This window comes from Balaenoptera ricei, chromosome 17 (genome assembly GCF_028023285.1).
Source record: "Balaenoptera ricei isolate mBalRic1 chromosome 17, mBalRic1.hap2, whole genome shotgun sequence".
NCBI classification, from domain to species: domain Eukaryota; kingdom Metazoa; phylum Chordata; class Mammalia; order Artiodactyla; family Balaenopteridae; genus Balaenoptera; species Balaenoptera ricei.
The window spans coordinates 68587421-68603594 of NC_082655.1; positions in this window are offsets into that span (position 1 = coordinate 68587421).

Below are 16174 nucleotides of genomic sequence, written 5' to 3' on the forward strand. Positions count from 1 at the left end.
ATGCTTGGCGCATAATATTAAACACTAAATGTAATTCCTCTGAATGCATTCCTGAGGCAGAAGAGCAGTGCCTAGTAGGACAAGGGGACATGAGTATTCTAGTTAAAAAGAGCAGGGATATAAAACAGAAGATCAAAGAAAATGAAATATGGGCATCAAGGGAGATAAACCTTCACATTTCTTGAAGAGAAAGGAAATAGATTAAGTCCAAGTTTTCCAAAGCAGATCTTGGAACACTAGTCCTGCAAGCTGTTAATATAGATGATCCACAAACAAATGGTTCCTTGATCAAAGACTTTTCAACAGCAATATACCATCGGCCTTTTGGAGGATCAAAATACACACCAGCATATTAAAGGCTCTTAGAAGTCTTATAATAAAGAGAACTATTTTACCTGATATTTATCAAAGTTATTTGATAATAGATTTTTATATAACTCACTTTTTAAAATTCTACAATGGTAAATACCGCTTCAGCTAGAGTAAAGAGGCATGGCAATGCAATGGCTGTTTCATAAAATTTAGAAGCAAGATATAAAAGCATGGGTTTTGTACTCAGATTGACCTGAGTTCAAATTCTGGCTCAACCCCTTCTCATGCACATGACCTTGAGCAAGTCAGCATCACTCAGCATCCTCCACAGAGGAGAGTTATAAAGGGAAACACCTTTGGAAGTATCATTAAGCATTTGGTATTTGACAGTTTTAGAAAATTCAAATTTAGATGAATAAGAACTACAAAAACATTTGGATTCAAGGCGGTGATTTTATATGTAAAGTAGATGCTGAATAAAGTTGGAGAACTTGGTAAATTTTTAGAAATCTTACACGTAGAGGGGCTTTGAATAAAATAATGATGTATTCACATTTGAATGTCCTTTACCACCCAAAGATATTAGAGGTTCTGGCAAGAGAGAAGTTGAATTAATGCTCTATATTAGTGGTTCCCTTAAATTTTAAGTGTATCAGAATCACCTGGAGGGCTTTTAAAACAGATTGTTACTTCCCTGGTGGCACAGTGGTTAAGAATCCGCCTGCCAATGCAGGGGACACGGGTTCGATCCCTGGTCCGGGAAGATCCCACATGCCGCGGAGCAACTAAGCCCATGTGCCACAACTACTGAGGCTGCTCTCTAGAGCCGGCGAGCCACAACTACTGAGCCCGCATGCCACAACTACTGAAGCCCGCGTGCCTAGAGCCCGTGCTCCGCAACAAGAGAAGCCACCGCAATGAGAAGCCCGCGCACCGCAACGAAGAGTAGCGCCTGCTCGCCATAACTAGAGAAAGCCCGTACGCAGCAAGGAAGACCCAACACAGCAAAAAATAAATAAATTTATGAAAAACAAAAACAAAAACAAAAAGCACAGATTGCTGGAGTCCACTATTAGAGTTTCTGACTGAGTAGATGTCGGATGGGGCCAAGGAAACTGCATTTCTTACAAGTTCCCAAGAGATGAACATCACTGTTCTATGTAGCACGGACCTTAGGCTGAAGGATGAAGCCAGCTGTGGTCTGGCATACTTGAAGAAAAAGAAGTAGTGAAGTGTCTGGGTACCAAAGGAAGACTGAAGTGTGGGTTTAGTGGGAAATAGAGAATCTGAAAGGTAGAAGGTTTGGGTAGATTGTAGATTATAGTACTCTAAGATCTTCGAGTAGGATGCTATTTCACATTTGATAAGAAAAAAATTACACTTCCTTAGAAGAGCACTAGACTTGAGAGGGCCAAGGAATTTTAATGGTAGGACATTGGATAAATAACCCAAATGAAAGTTAAAATTTCCTAATGATAAGAGTGTGGTAGAGAGGAAACCAATGAACCAAATGTCAGCACCCCACACGAAAAAACAGCAGTGACTGATGAGATTATAGTGACAAGGAAAGACAACAGGACAACAGGACAAATGGCATAAGCCTAAAAAGAAGGAGAATTTCAGGTAGAATATTAATGTTATCTCATGGTGCTTGACACATGGCAACTGAAAAGAGCAGCTTTCCCTGGTGAAGGCTAAAAGGGAAGCAATGTCTTCTAGGAACATTTCAAATAAGGCAAAAAAGGCGTGGAGAGTGTCCTTTGAATAGCACTGAAGAATGATCAGTTTGCAAATCAAATTCCTGTTCCACAGGCCACAGTGGAAAGATCTGGGAAATATGTCAACAGTGGTTAAGAATACAAATACATGAGAAGATTTTATTTTGATAGGGGCAGTGGGGCAAGGCAGAGTAGCCAAGCACAACAGGAATAAGAGACAGAAGTAAACGATCTCAAGTTTCTGAACTGAACTTTGGTGTAACATTCTTGTATGGCAACTGACTTAGGTGTCCAGCCTTAGTGAAGCAGGGCTGCCGGTACAGGGGTTAGGCCATTATTCCCCATAATTGTGGGAATGTAAGAAATGAAGCAGCTTTGGTGGGGGAAAGAACAAGCAACGAGAGAGTAGCCATAAAGTCTAGATAAATAACATCTTAATAAAGATAATATTTTTGTTTACAGATTAGAACCCTCTTCTTTCTTCTTGAGTGGTTTATTCAGTGAAAAACGGCAACACAAATCGCCTGGGGCAGTGCATCACACAGGCGTGTGTAGGGACTGATGTAAATGCTGTGTGAATGCACCATGTTCATTGTAACTCTGATGGAACCATCGTTACTACAGAGGAACAACACACTGAACATGTGCAGCGTCGCTGAATGTATCGTGTTTTGCTGTGTATATCAATAAATCATTTATTACACACATTTGTCTATGTTTGAGAGACATTATGGGCTCTGAATAATCAGAAGAGGAGACTGAGGCTTGGCCGCTGCTCAAGTGATCTTCAAGTCACTTAACCAGTTTGAACTAAATTTATTCATTCATTCATTCATTCAATTCATTTAGTAAATATTTATTAAGTAAATATTGAATGTATAAATATTTATTAAATAAATATGTGTTGAACACTTACAGTGTAAAATAAGAATAGTAAGACTAAATTTTCCCTAACAGCTTAATTTTTGGAATTAAATATGTGGAAGCAATTTATAAATTATAAAGCCTTATATAACTAGCAGAAACTTTCAGAACATCATTTTAAATGTTAACAAATGGATAAACCTTTATGTCCTAATATGAAGGGGAGTCATGTATAATTTATGCTTATGAATATAGAAAAAAAGCTATGTTTTTCGTCTGAAGAATGTTTAATTATACTAAAGTTGATATACAGTTTCGGGATATTTAGTCAACATTTCAAAACAAGTCATTTTGAAGAAATCTGGCAGCATGCTTTGAACAGTTGTTCTATTTTTAATAGCATACTATGGGATTGAAAACATGCTTAATGTAATTACTAAATGTTATTTATTTTATTCTGTCAAAATTTTAATTTTTATGTTTATCACATATGCCGCCTTTAATTTTCTGGATGACTTTGCCTATAGATAATAATTTGGAGCACAGTGTAAATATAAGTAAATCAAATTGAAGTTTATATTAAAAGCAGATTTCCTACCCAAATGTATTACTGCTTGTTTCTTTATATGTCACTTTTCCTTATTTTCATGTTTTATAGTGTTTTCTTTACGATACAAATTCTTTCAGTGCTCAGTGAAATAATTCCTTTCTTGATACTATCTATACACACATTCCCTCCCCCTCCCTCCTTTTTTAAGCTTTTAGAAATGCAATGACATTTGAGAGTAGAACATATGGCTTTGGATTAAGCTAGAATTAAATTGCACTTACTAATTGTATATCCTTGGGAAGAGGTTTTTAACAAATCTGAGTTTGTAAAATCAGTAATACCACCTACACATCAAGTTGTCACAAGAATTAAAGGAGATACTACATAGCACATAACAGCAAAAATGTAATAAATGTCAGTCCTCTTCCATTCTCTCCTTTTTTAGAGATACATATGTTTCTATATAAGCCTTAAAATGTCAATTACTCATAGTAGGCTTTAAGGAGAAACTGAATGCTATAATTCTAAATATATCCCCCAAATAAACTTTGTAGTTTTATTTATGTTAGGCCATGTGTCAATTTTCCCAATTTATTATTAAATTATATATCTATTAGAATATATGCTAATTCTCTCAGTGAAAAAGATTTATTATGCCACATTTTTGAAATTCTGTCCTTAGAACTCCTAGTCTATCTTCATATACCCTCTTTATTATGCCTACACAAATAGTTTCTTAAGCTACAGTGTCTATTTTCAGGCTAGGATTTCTTGCCAGATCCTAATAACAAATATTCCACTACCTCCTAAGAGATTATGCTAGTAAACTTTTAGCCTAGCAGAGACAATGAAAATATAGCATCTTCTGGAAGGAATAGTTCATTAATTGGTTTTTTAAAATTTAGCTTGAGAAAAGTAAGCACAAGTCTGAAGTAGCAAGAAAAAGAAGAATGAAATAATAAGGTAGGTTGAGATCAAAGATCGTATGGCTGCAGGTATCCCAATTAGTAGATATGAGATGACCTCTTACAGCCTGGGATAATATGTAAGAGCATTGCATAAGACAGTCATACCACCCATGAGCCCACCCAAGGGAGTGGTCACTCTTTTTGCCCCAAATTAGGGTTATAAAATCCTTCTCTCTTCTGCAATGTCAAGGCATATTAAAGGCAACAAGTTGAATGTAAAAGACATAGAATAATTAAGAATAACAGAAAAACGAGCTGTAGCTTCACAAGTGAAAAGATAAATCATTCCTGGTTAGTAAGTAAAAGGCAAAAAGTATTTGGCAGAGAACCTTGGAGGAGAGCATTCTCCTTTATTCCCATGTAGTTAATGTATCTCTGAGAGTTAAAATCTGAGAATTGAACAATTATAGATACACCTGAGTGTCAGCCCTTTCTCTGCAATTTATTAGCCTGGGGACCACAGGGAAGAAATAGGACCTTAAATGCATCTCCTGACTCCTAGTTTTTTTCCCACTCCATCATAGCATCTAAAAAGTGGAAATCAGACTCCCACTGAGAATATTAAGTGAATATTAAGTGTGTGTTCACAATAAAAAAATGAGTCCATTAGTAAATTGAAGTGAGAACCTAGCAAGTGCTAGGAAGAAATTCCATGCAGGAGTAAGAACAACCTCATTAATAATAACATCAGTAATGGTAGATAGAAACCTAACAGTAAGTGAGAGACAAAAGTCATTGTGGGACAGAAGATACATTAATATTGTCATTAATTTTTTAAAATAGATAGTAACCATTTCATACGATATATGCTTAGCCTAAAAGTAAAAATTTAGAATTAACTAATATTTACCAAGCATATACTATGTATCTGGCACTATGTTTATATTAATATAAGTATTAATATAATATTAATATTTTCTCACTCTATGAAAACAAAATGCAATAATCTAAAAATGTTTCATTCTAGTCTGTATTTCTGATGCCACAACCTAATACAATTAAAATCTTGGGAATTCCAAGTATAATGTAGCCTGACACTTTAACATAATTGTCTATTAACTCACTTTGGTCTTTCTGTTATCTACAGTCCGCTGCTCCTCTACCCACCTCTTCTACCCTTCACTTGATAGGGTGTTAGTCCTTATCTTGGGACTGGCAAATAACCAGCTGTGGTACCCTCACACCACTGCCTCAAGCACTGTGCACATACAAATCTTGGGAGACTGCTTGGAAAGAAATGACCTGATGTTTGGTTAAGGAGAACAAAGGTTTTTCTTCAAGGTGAAAAGCCTGGCTAAATCCTAGGTGGACAGCAGAATCCCACAGCCTTACTTACTGCTCTAAGCACTTTGGTTCTCAAGAGTCGCAGCATAAACTGTGTCACCCCCTGGAAAGGGGAATGAAGGGAGGTATTAGTGAAAGATGAGGCAATGGAGGTAAACATCACTGGATCCAAAGAAGAGCTCTTGGTTCTACTCCCGCCTCTGCTATTAACTGGGGGACATGGCAAGCCCACAATCTCTTAGAGCATCAATTTCTTCTTCACTAAATTGAAAGAGTTGAGGTTGAGAGGATTAGATTAGTTTAGCACTTCCTAAAATCCCAGAATACCTGTTCTTCCAGCAGTTAATAGGCATTCTGCAAATTATAGGCATTCAGAAAATAGGCATTAATAGGCATTCTGCAAAAAGGACTTAAGTAAATATGAAAAAAAAACCTGGGATAAACACAATCAAGCAGATCTTGTTGCTGTTGGGCTACCCAGTGACTTTACTATGTAAATATTTTAGAAGAGACTCTATAGTATTTTTTCAAGTCAACAATGAACAATATTTTCCCCCATTTGAAGCCAGGATGCTAATTACATTTGATCTGTTCACTTAAAATTATAGAGCTGCCTTGCTCCTCTTGAAAAGGGATGTCAATGGTATGTCTTAAAATTGAGAGCCTCTCAAATACAATGATATGTAGAATTTCTCAAAACTTATTTTACCACAAATTTGTTTTTAATAGCTTCTCATGAGACAGGACTTTAAGAAGCAGATATTGTCCAATTTTATAACCTATTATGAAGATAGCATACTCCCGTTCCTCAAAGAGAAAACTAGGCTGATAAAATCAAGAAAAATAGGGGAGGAGAAGCACTTCTGGAATGCAGGTATAGAGATCTCAAAAAATGTGCTCCTCTATAAATGCAATGAGAACACAACATGAGCAAGAATCACTAAAATCAACTTTTTCAGAACTCTGGAAATTTATCGAAGGCTTGCAACAATCCATAGAATATCTATTAAAGAAAAGCAGTTGAATCTCAATAGAAACAATGACTACGTAGGGTTTTATTTTACCCAGTATTAATATCCTTCTCTCCTGCTCTGTGGGAGCCTTGAAAATCAGCATCCTCACAATGATGGTAGCTATGAAACAAACAGCCTATGGTCCACTAGAGGGGGCAGAACAGGTTTAGAGTTTCCCCAAATATCTAGAGAGTTGTCACTATTTGACCTATATGCAAGCTGCCTGGAAATGCCTCACTTGAATGTTTTTTGTTTGTTTGTTTGTTTGTTTGACCTGAATTAGAGCTCACTCAATGAGATACCCTGTCCATATAACATTTGTCAAAAACAATCAGGGGCTATAGTTTTATACAGCAGCTTCCTGAGGCAAACAAAAGGCTTACCAAAAAAAATTTTTTTTAAATACAGTAAGTGATACGTTCATAGGAGGCTTTCAAAAGCTCTGACATAGGCGTGTAGATTTAGAAATGCCACACAGATGTGCAGTGCTATGCATCTGCTCAGGAAAGACCCGATACGGATCTACCTCTCACCTCTGATTGACTTAGAAGCTCTGTGTAAGCAGAGTTGTAAACTTCTAGACTGTTCATGGCATGCCTCAATACTTTGTCCAGCCATTAGCTAACAACTAAGCTACTGAGCAAAGACTTCAGTATCTGTGTACAACAAATTATATAGACTTTACAGAATTAGTTTAGGAAAGTTAGTAAACAAAAAGTAGCAATAACAATAAGAAAAAACAGCAGCAACAACAAACCCTGGAGGGTGGGGATGGTCCAATCTCCAGAGTGGCCACATTATATTATATTAAATGTACAGTTTTCAACAACAACAAAAAAATGACATGATTTATAAATCATGATATCACAATAAACGTGAAAGTATGGCCCATAAATGGGGGGAAAAAGGCAGTCAAAAGAAATTCTCCCTGAGGAAGCCCAGATGATGGAATTTCTAGACAAAGACTTTTAATCAGCTACTAGAAATATAGTCAAAGAACTAAAGGAAATCATGTAAAATAGATTAAAGTATAAGAATAAGCTCCCACCAAATGGAGACTATGACAAAGAGATACAAATTATAAAAGGAAAAAAACAGAAATTCTGGAATTAAAATGAAAAATTCCCTAGAGGGGCTCCCCAACAGATTTGAACAGGCATAAGAAAAAATCAAAGAGATTAAGACAGATCAATCCAAATTCAGCCTGAGGAACACACACACACACACACACACACACACACACACACACACACACAAAAGAAAAATGAACAGTTCCTCAGAGGCCCTGTGGGACACCAGCAAGCATACCAAATACAATACATGTAATTGGAGCCCCCAAAGGAGAGGTAAGAAAAAAAGGGGCAGAAAGAATATTTGAGGAAATAATGGCTGAAAACTTCACACATTTTATGAAAACATTAATCTACATATCCAAGAAGCTCAAAAAACTCCAGTGGGATAAACTCAATGAAATCCACACCTACATGTCACTTTATCAAAAGACAAAGACCAAGAAAGAATCTTTAAAGCAGAGAGAAAACAACATATCATATACAAAGGGTCTTCAATAATGGTAGCAGCTAACATCTTAACAGAAACTGTAGAGGCCAGAAGTCATCTGGATGACATATTCCTTGAATGCAGGCAAGAATTAGTGACTTGCTTCCAAAGAACTGTATAAAAAGATGGGTTAAAAGTTACTTTACAATGGAGAAGCCAGAAAACTCTACCTTAGCCTGGTGGTGTAGGGTAACATTACATTAATAGCACATATTCTCCAATATTAAATGATGAGGGCGTTTCACCTTCTTGGTCTTTTTCCCCAAGATACATAACCACAGTCTAATCATGAGAAAACTATTAGACAAATCCCAATCGAGGGACATTCTACAAAACTCCTGAGGAATACAATTCCTCAAAAGGTTCAAGGTCATGGAGAATAAGGAAAGACTGAGAGACAGTTACAGACTAGCAGGGATTAAGGAAACATGAGTAAATAAAGTCTGAGGGTCAGTTAATAGTAGTATTGGTTTATTAGTTTTGTAAATTTACCAATGTAATGTGACATGTTACCATAAGGGAAACTGTGTGAAGGGAGTATGGAAATTCTCTGTATTATCTTTGCAACTTTTCTGGAATTCTAAATTATTGTAAACTAAAAAGTTTATTGTTTTTAAATCCTCTGATATAACAGAATAAAAAATTAATGTAGATCTTGTGTCATGCTTTTGTAAGAGATAAATATGAATGTTGAAAATTTTAAATTAGCATTAACACAAAAATATATACAGAAGGAAAGGACATTTAAATATAACCCCCTATTAAATGACATGATATTACTATCAAAATTAGTACTAAGTGTTCAAGCAAAGTTGCCAAATTTCACCTTTAATATTAACTTCTGTTAATTCAAAATATATTTAATGAGGCTGCCCAATTTTTATTATAATTTTGGGTTCCTAATAATATAGGTAGTTTAAGTTGGGACCCAACCATCAAAGTACAAACCTGAGAATTTGATTTCTGATGAATACATTTATATTTTTCATCCAAACCTTAGAACAGATAGTAAACTTCCTTGTTGTTTTCCACAGCTGGAAAGTACAGGTATTTTGTTTCCCTTTTCATACCTGAGGCAGCTTTTCCAGGTATCAGGCTTTATACAACATCATCATACAAGCTCCCCTGCCTTAAGCAGACCCAGGGCCAAATCAGCAGATTTTATATACAGTAAGACCTCAGACCCCACGGCCTAAGACCTACATCCAAATCTTAGGTCTCAATGAATCACCACAGCATTAGCTCCCACTTACTCTGGCTCTTATTTCTTTATTTCGGGCATCTCTGCTGTTTTGTTTGTTTGGTTTTTCATTTGTTTGCTTGTTTTTGGTTCACTTATTCATGTTTAAAAATCCAAAATGTAGTTAGAGGGTGCTGGCTGGCTAGACTGTAGCTGTTTAATGACTTTGTGCCTTTGGAGATGTTGAACCCACAGACTAAGGGACCTGACCCTCAATTTTACTCCATGTTTATTCCCTCAAATTTCAGCCTTTCTTCTGCTCCACCCTTACATTTTACATCCAAACTTAACTTACAGGTGGAAAAGCAGCTTAGAGAAACAAAGTCCAAAGTTTAACAACACTATAGAGACAATTCTGAAAACACAACCCTCTGATTCATTGGACTTTTCATTCCAATATTTCTCAATCTTTAGAATAAACAAAGATCAACTGAGGAGTAGAAATGCAGAATTTAGAGTCCCGTGCACAGAGATTCTGATTCACTAGGTTTGAAATGGAGTCCATGAATATGAAGTACCCCAGTAGATTCAAATATCTGTAATTTGAGTTATTTAGTGACTTCAGATAGTAATCTGAGAGATTAAAAACAAACACACTCCTGACATGAGTTTTTTAAACTTGTGAGGTAGACTTTTATACTAAAATCAGAGTAGATAAAAAGTCTCCTTAAGGGTTCTGTTTACCTCGTTTATAATAAAAGTGTTTAAAGCTTCCCATTGAATTATTCAAGACATCTTTTCCTAAATGGTGCTTTTATAAAACTTACTTGTACTAAGTCTTATTTTAAAATGAAGCAATAAGAAATATGCATCACTACAAAGATCCTAACATTATTTGGAAACTTTTCACCATGATAATTTTGTCTCGGGAGAAATCTGAAAATTCCATAAAATTACCTACATATAATTTATAGAAAGCTGAGTCAAGAAACAGGTGTTACCATTGGAATGATGAATCTTGTCCTTTTCCTCACTCATAAATTTCTAATATATGAGCCTCTAGACTATAAATCAGATGCTGGGTTCACATAGACTTATGTCATTTATTTTCTTTCACTGAGAAAATAAAGAGGTAGAAGATCTATACATATCTTGCCAGCTGTTCCACAAAACTCATACATTGAACACAAGTATCAGAACTTCAGTGGCTCCATCTTACACTTGTTCTAGTACTTGAATGTTGGATGCCGCTCTGGAAAAGTATTTGTATCTCTGTACTATGAGTTTGGCTGCACTGCTAGCTAGCATTCCATTTCCTGATGGCTCCTATTACCACCTAATTATTTTTAAACCCTGATTTTATTTCAAACAATTTACCATTGTCAAGGGTCACCTCCAAGTATGACATTACTGAAATCAAATATTTTTGGTTCTAGGTCTATGGTTAGGAGAGTTTAAGAATGACCTTCTTCAGAGTGACTGATAAACCATATGGCAAAATCTACGGCTAAACTATAAATCCAATGTTAAAATTTTAATTAAACTATAAATAATTTTCATGACAATTATTCAGCCACAATTATTATTCATTTTATTTGTTTCATATTTATAACTGTCCTGACAAACAAGTTAGAAAGTACCCAAGAAACCTATACATTCATTCATCTATTAAATTTTCAGATATTTATTGAGGTCTTATTATGTAGCTAAATAAGATGAAGAAAACAGATTCCTTCCCTCAAAGAATTTGCACCCTAATAGAAGAGAAGATGATTACAACTTATCATCAAAATCTTGTGAAAGTATATGGCAGAAAGGCAATATGATTAGAGGACAAGGGTTGAAGAAAGTTCTGGGGGTTTTTAATCTCCTTTGCATTAGTAAGCTGTTTTCCAGACTTAATACTGATGGAGACATATGGATTTCAGGGAAAATAAGTAAGTCTGAATTTGGACTTGGCTTAAATATACTTCTGATTGATTATTTTCTTGATTTTAGTTTTTAGTTCATTAAAAGTTATAGCACAAAAGTTATAGTAATGAATTAATTCATAGAATTAATATACTGTGCATCCTGTAAGGGTGTTGTTTACCTGGTCATGCCCACTTTGGGCACCTGGATGTTGAATCTGAGAGAGTACAGCTAGCCCAATTATACATATTGTCTTTATACAATACACACGTGTGCACGCACACACACACATATACACACACATTCGCTTGAAGGATTTATTTAATGCAAAATTTATGAAGACCTCAAAAGAATTTGATGAAAATTATTAAATCCAAACTCTAGAATGAGAGCTTATGTATGTTTAAATGTGTAGGGAGTAGGAGGTATAAATGTGCTTGCATTTGTTTTCATTAAAGTTCCGGGCCATTTGTAATTCTTTCAGATTTGGGGGATGCTCTTCTTTGTATCCTATGCTGCTCCTTTCCTAGACTATTTTACTTAGGATCCCTTGCATTAAAGATCTTCCAAACTACTCTATAGTACATGCTTGAAGTACAGTCTACTTTCTGAGTCTTCATCAGTTGTTTTCTATAGAAGGTGTTTCCCTCCATTAGAATCTGTACAATGTCACTATGTTATTCACTGCATTTCGAATGTGTCAGCTGAGTGACACTGGGTCTGTCTCCTCCTCTCACCTGAGCACCTGCCTCTTAGGTCCCTCTCCTGGCTATGCTCCCTCTGGCCACATAAGCTTGCAGTTATGGAAGTGGGATAAGGATCTTTATAAATGCCTTTTAACCTGGAAAAGTAATTTCCTGGATCTCCCTGGGTACAGAATCATGATGCTACCTGTGTAATATATCAGGTATCTCTGATGACTACAGCTCAGGGGAATAGTTAATTAATTGTTTCACTCCAATTATCATGAGGGCTACATTACTACTTACAATTTTTATTTGTCTCTGCAGGCTACCACTGGTAAAGAAAACAAAGTAAGGTTCTGATACCTTATTATTTTAAAAATTGATGTTTTTCCTCTATGATCTAGACACTAACTTCTCATCTTCATGCTGAACCCATCTGTCTGACAATGTCAATAACCCCTGGAGAGCATGCACTGAGTCATGCCAAATTATAGTAATTCATCCTTGTTATGATTATAATCCAATGACTTAAATCAGGAGCTGTATATTCTCTTTGTCTTAACTACTATTATGAAATTAATTTGTTTTGTGAACTTAGAACAGTTCTACATACATAAATTTATCCATATAACCAATAATGATAATTTCAAATATAATAACGAGCCAATCCTAACATACTTTGAAACTTTTTAATAATCACAAGTTATCACTGTATATATGATATGATATATGATATAAATATAGATTTATATGATATAAATCTACAGCATTAGTAGACGATTCACATTCCAAATGGATATTTTATGTTGGTCTTCAGAAATAATAATTCCTTCTTTTAACGTACTACACTGCTTTTCAGAAAGTTAAGTTTATGGGCCTCTGCACCACAATTAAGACATCAGTGAATCAAGATTTTTAGACCGAAAGTATAGCTTATCTTTACATGTTCTCCCTAAACAAGTCTGAATTTTTTGCAGACGTCGTTTGATATTGGGAAAGGCATATACCATCATCATGGATGTCCTTTGGCTGAAAGCAATTTGTCAATAAACAGCAGTGTCTACTCACGTTTCTCTTGTTCTGTTTCCACTCCTTCACTTTCTGTGTCACTTGGCAGGATCCACGGTTGATGAACCACCTGCAATTGCTTTAAAGAGTCATCCTGCCAAAGAAAAAGTTTATTTGGATTAAACTCTAGAATGATACTGTGAATACCAATATGGGTGAACACTTCAGTCTCTATGAATTACATGTCAAAAAACCATAACAAGAATTTCCTCACAACAGAGAAGAATTTTAAGCTTAAATTCATTTTCATTTCATGGATATGCCACAAACTCTGAACTCATTTTTTTTATATTCTCCTTTAAATAAGATTTAATGTCTTAATAAGAAGAAATATCTAGACTATGTTCCTTCCTGAATTAATATTTTTATGGAATTCTTAGCATTCATTCTTGGAAATATAATAATGAAATATTCAATATAAAATTGCACAAAATGTGCCTGTTTGCCATCAAGGTTCCAATTCCCTTAAATGAGATTAAAGATTAGTAGGATTTAGAGAACATTCTCAACTTTACCCTTCAGTATTACTTCATTGCCTCCTTCCTCATATTACTTCCTATTTTTATTAATATATTTCTCAAATACTTCCTTGCTGTTCCATGCCTCTGTCATTGCCCTAAAGCAGACTCTTATCATCTCCCATCCTGACTGTAGTCTACGAAGTTTTCTAGGATTAAGATTCATACCCTCCCTAATTCTCTCCACCAGTTTCTTGCCAAGTAGAGCTTTTTAAAATGTCACATGATGTATTCATTACCTTGTTCATAAACCCTTGAGTAGTCTTCTCATTCTTTCCAGCATAAAATCTCAACTCAAGGCACTCCATGAGCCATACTTGTCTAGCCTGGTCTACCACCACTTCCATCTCCATCCCACCTCGACTGACACTTTCACTCCAGCTTAATTAACTGGTAGCACCTTAATTTTGTCACTCTCTCTAATCTACTTAGATGTTTTCATATGTTATACTTCCTGCCTAGAATGCAGTATATTTATCTGTCTCAGATATTAACACTCTTCCCAAGGCTCAGGTATCATCTCTGTTGCCTTCCCTGACGCTCCAAGACAGATTAACTCCTTTGTGTGCCTATTGTATCAATATAACAAATACTATATAGTAATTGTCCTTTCATATCTTCTGGCCTCAAAAATAATGTGGAAAGTCCTTGATGCCATGGATAACTTTTTTTACCTATTAATTTCCAGTATCCATTATAATGTCTGGGGAAAAATAGGTACTCACTAACAGGTACACAGTAAACATTTGTATATGAGGAAGTAAGAAAGAGAAAAAAAGGAGAGGATGAAGGGTAGAAAGGAAGGAGGAAGGAAGGATGGGTCCCTTTGACAATAAAATATAAGTAACAATTTTAAATTTATTGAGTCATCATTCAATAAAATCTTTTCAAACATAACTTTGAAAATTAAAAACATAAAATCAATATTACCTGTCCATTTACTCTTTTGACCTCTCAATTCATTCATCATCTTCCCCCTCTTTGAAACAAAGATCTTTTCCTCCAACTTGAGATATTTTGCTTTATTTGTTCAGACAAATACTAACAAGATAAAAATAAAGGCCCACGATCCCGATCTCTAAGAAACATGATACACCAAACATTAAATGTCCACTCTGTTTAAAATAAGCCCTGTATAAGAGAAACAACATATCAGCTGTCCCTTGACTGTGATGGTTACCTCTGGAGATGTTTAGTCCCAATCTAGAGTTTCAAAAAGGTACAGTTTTCCAGGAGTTACAAAGGGGGTTAAGGAGTTGAATAGGTGAAGCACAGGGGATCTTTTAGGGAAGTGATGTATTCTGTGTGATGTAATAATGGTAAATACAAGACATTAAGCACTCGTCAAAACCTGTAGAACTTCACGCCACAGAGTAAACCTTAATGTATGCAAATGAAAAAATCAATTAGGAAGGTGGGATATCCCAGGATGGAAGGCAAAATACTAAAAAAAAGAATCTAAATGAATTAACAGATGTAAAAGAACCTCACTGAAGTGGGTGGGGGAATAAGGTGCTGACCTAAGTAACTCTGAAAATGCGTGGAGTCTGTAAGATCAGAAGCAAAAGCAAATGTACATAAGCACTGCATTATAGTGGATAAAGTTACGGGCTTATAGGTTAAAAATTCTGAATATATATGTGTGTGTGTGTATATATATATATATCTATTCTGGAATTGAACAAAGTAAATGGATGGCAGATGTTGGAAGCCAAGTTTTTCACTCTTGGAGCAGGAGTTTACAGATAAGCAAGGATAGAATGCTCCATGTATAGTGTATTGATATTAGAGTTGGGGACATCAGTGTGAACTCATGTTTAGCTTACTATACATACAGATGGCTACACATATAAATATGTGTGTATATATATATATATATATATATATATATATATATATATATATATATATAAATGGTTCCTAATCACACATCTATCTTGCTGCTATGGCAGCTTAGAGGATTTAGACACAATGACACCCCAATAGCAATGAAAACAACCACCACCCAGATCCTGGTTGCTAATACCCTTTTCAATGAAAGAATCAGGACTCTTGGACAAAGGACTGACTTTTAGACCAAGGCAAGAAATATATAAAATTAAGCCTGGAGCATCTTGTGCCAGAAAGCAAAAAAAGTGCTAACACACATACACATACATACACACACACACACACACACACACACACACACACAAAATGATGGGGGTATATCAAAGGGATAAAGGAGCCAACTGAAAAATCTCTCTGTGGCCAAAGCTAGAACAATTTAAGCAACGAAATAAAGTAGCATTGGGTTACTACCCAACATACAAAACAAATGTCTATCAATCCATTCTGATGAAAATAAATGATTGACTAAATCAACAAGTGGGTGAGAATAGACAAATATGCCATGCAGAAGGATTTCAAATAATTTATGTAGATACTTAAGGAAGCAGAACATAACTTCCCACATCTTTGGTGTGGGCTGTGTATAGTGACTTTCTTCCAAAGAGTACAATATGGAAAGAGAAAGCAAAAAGAGTAAATTTACAGTGGAGAA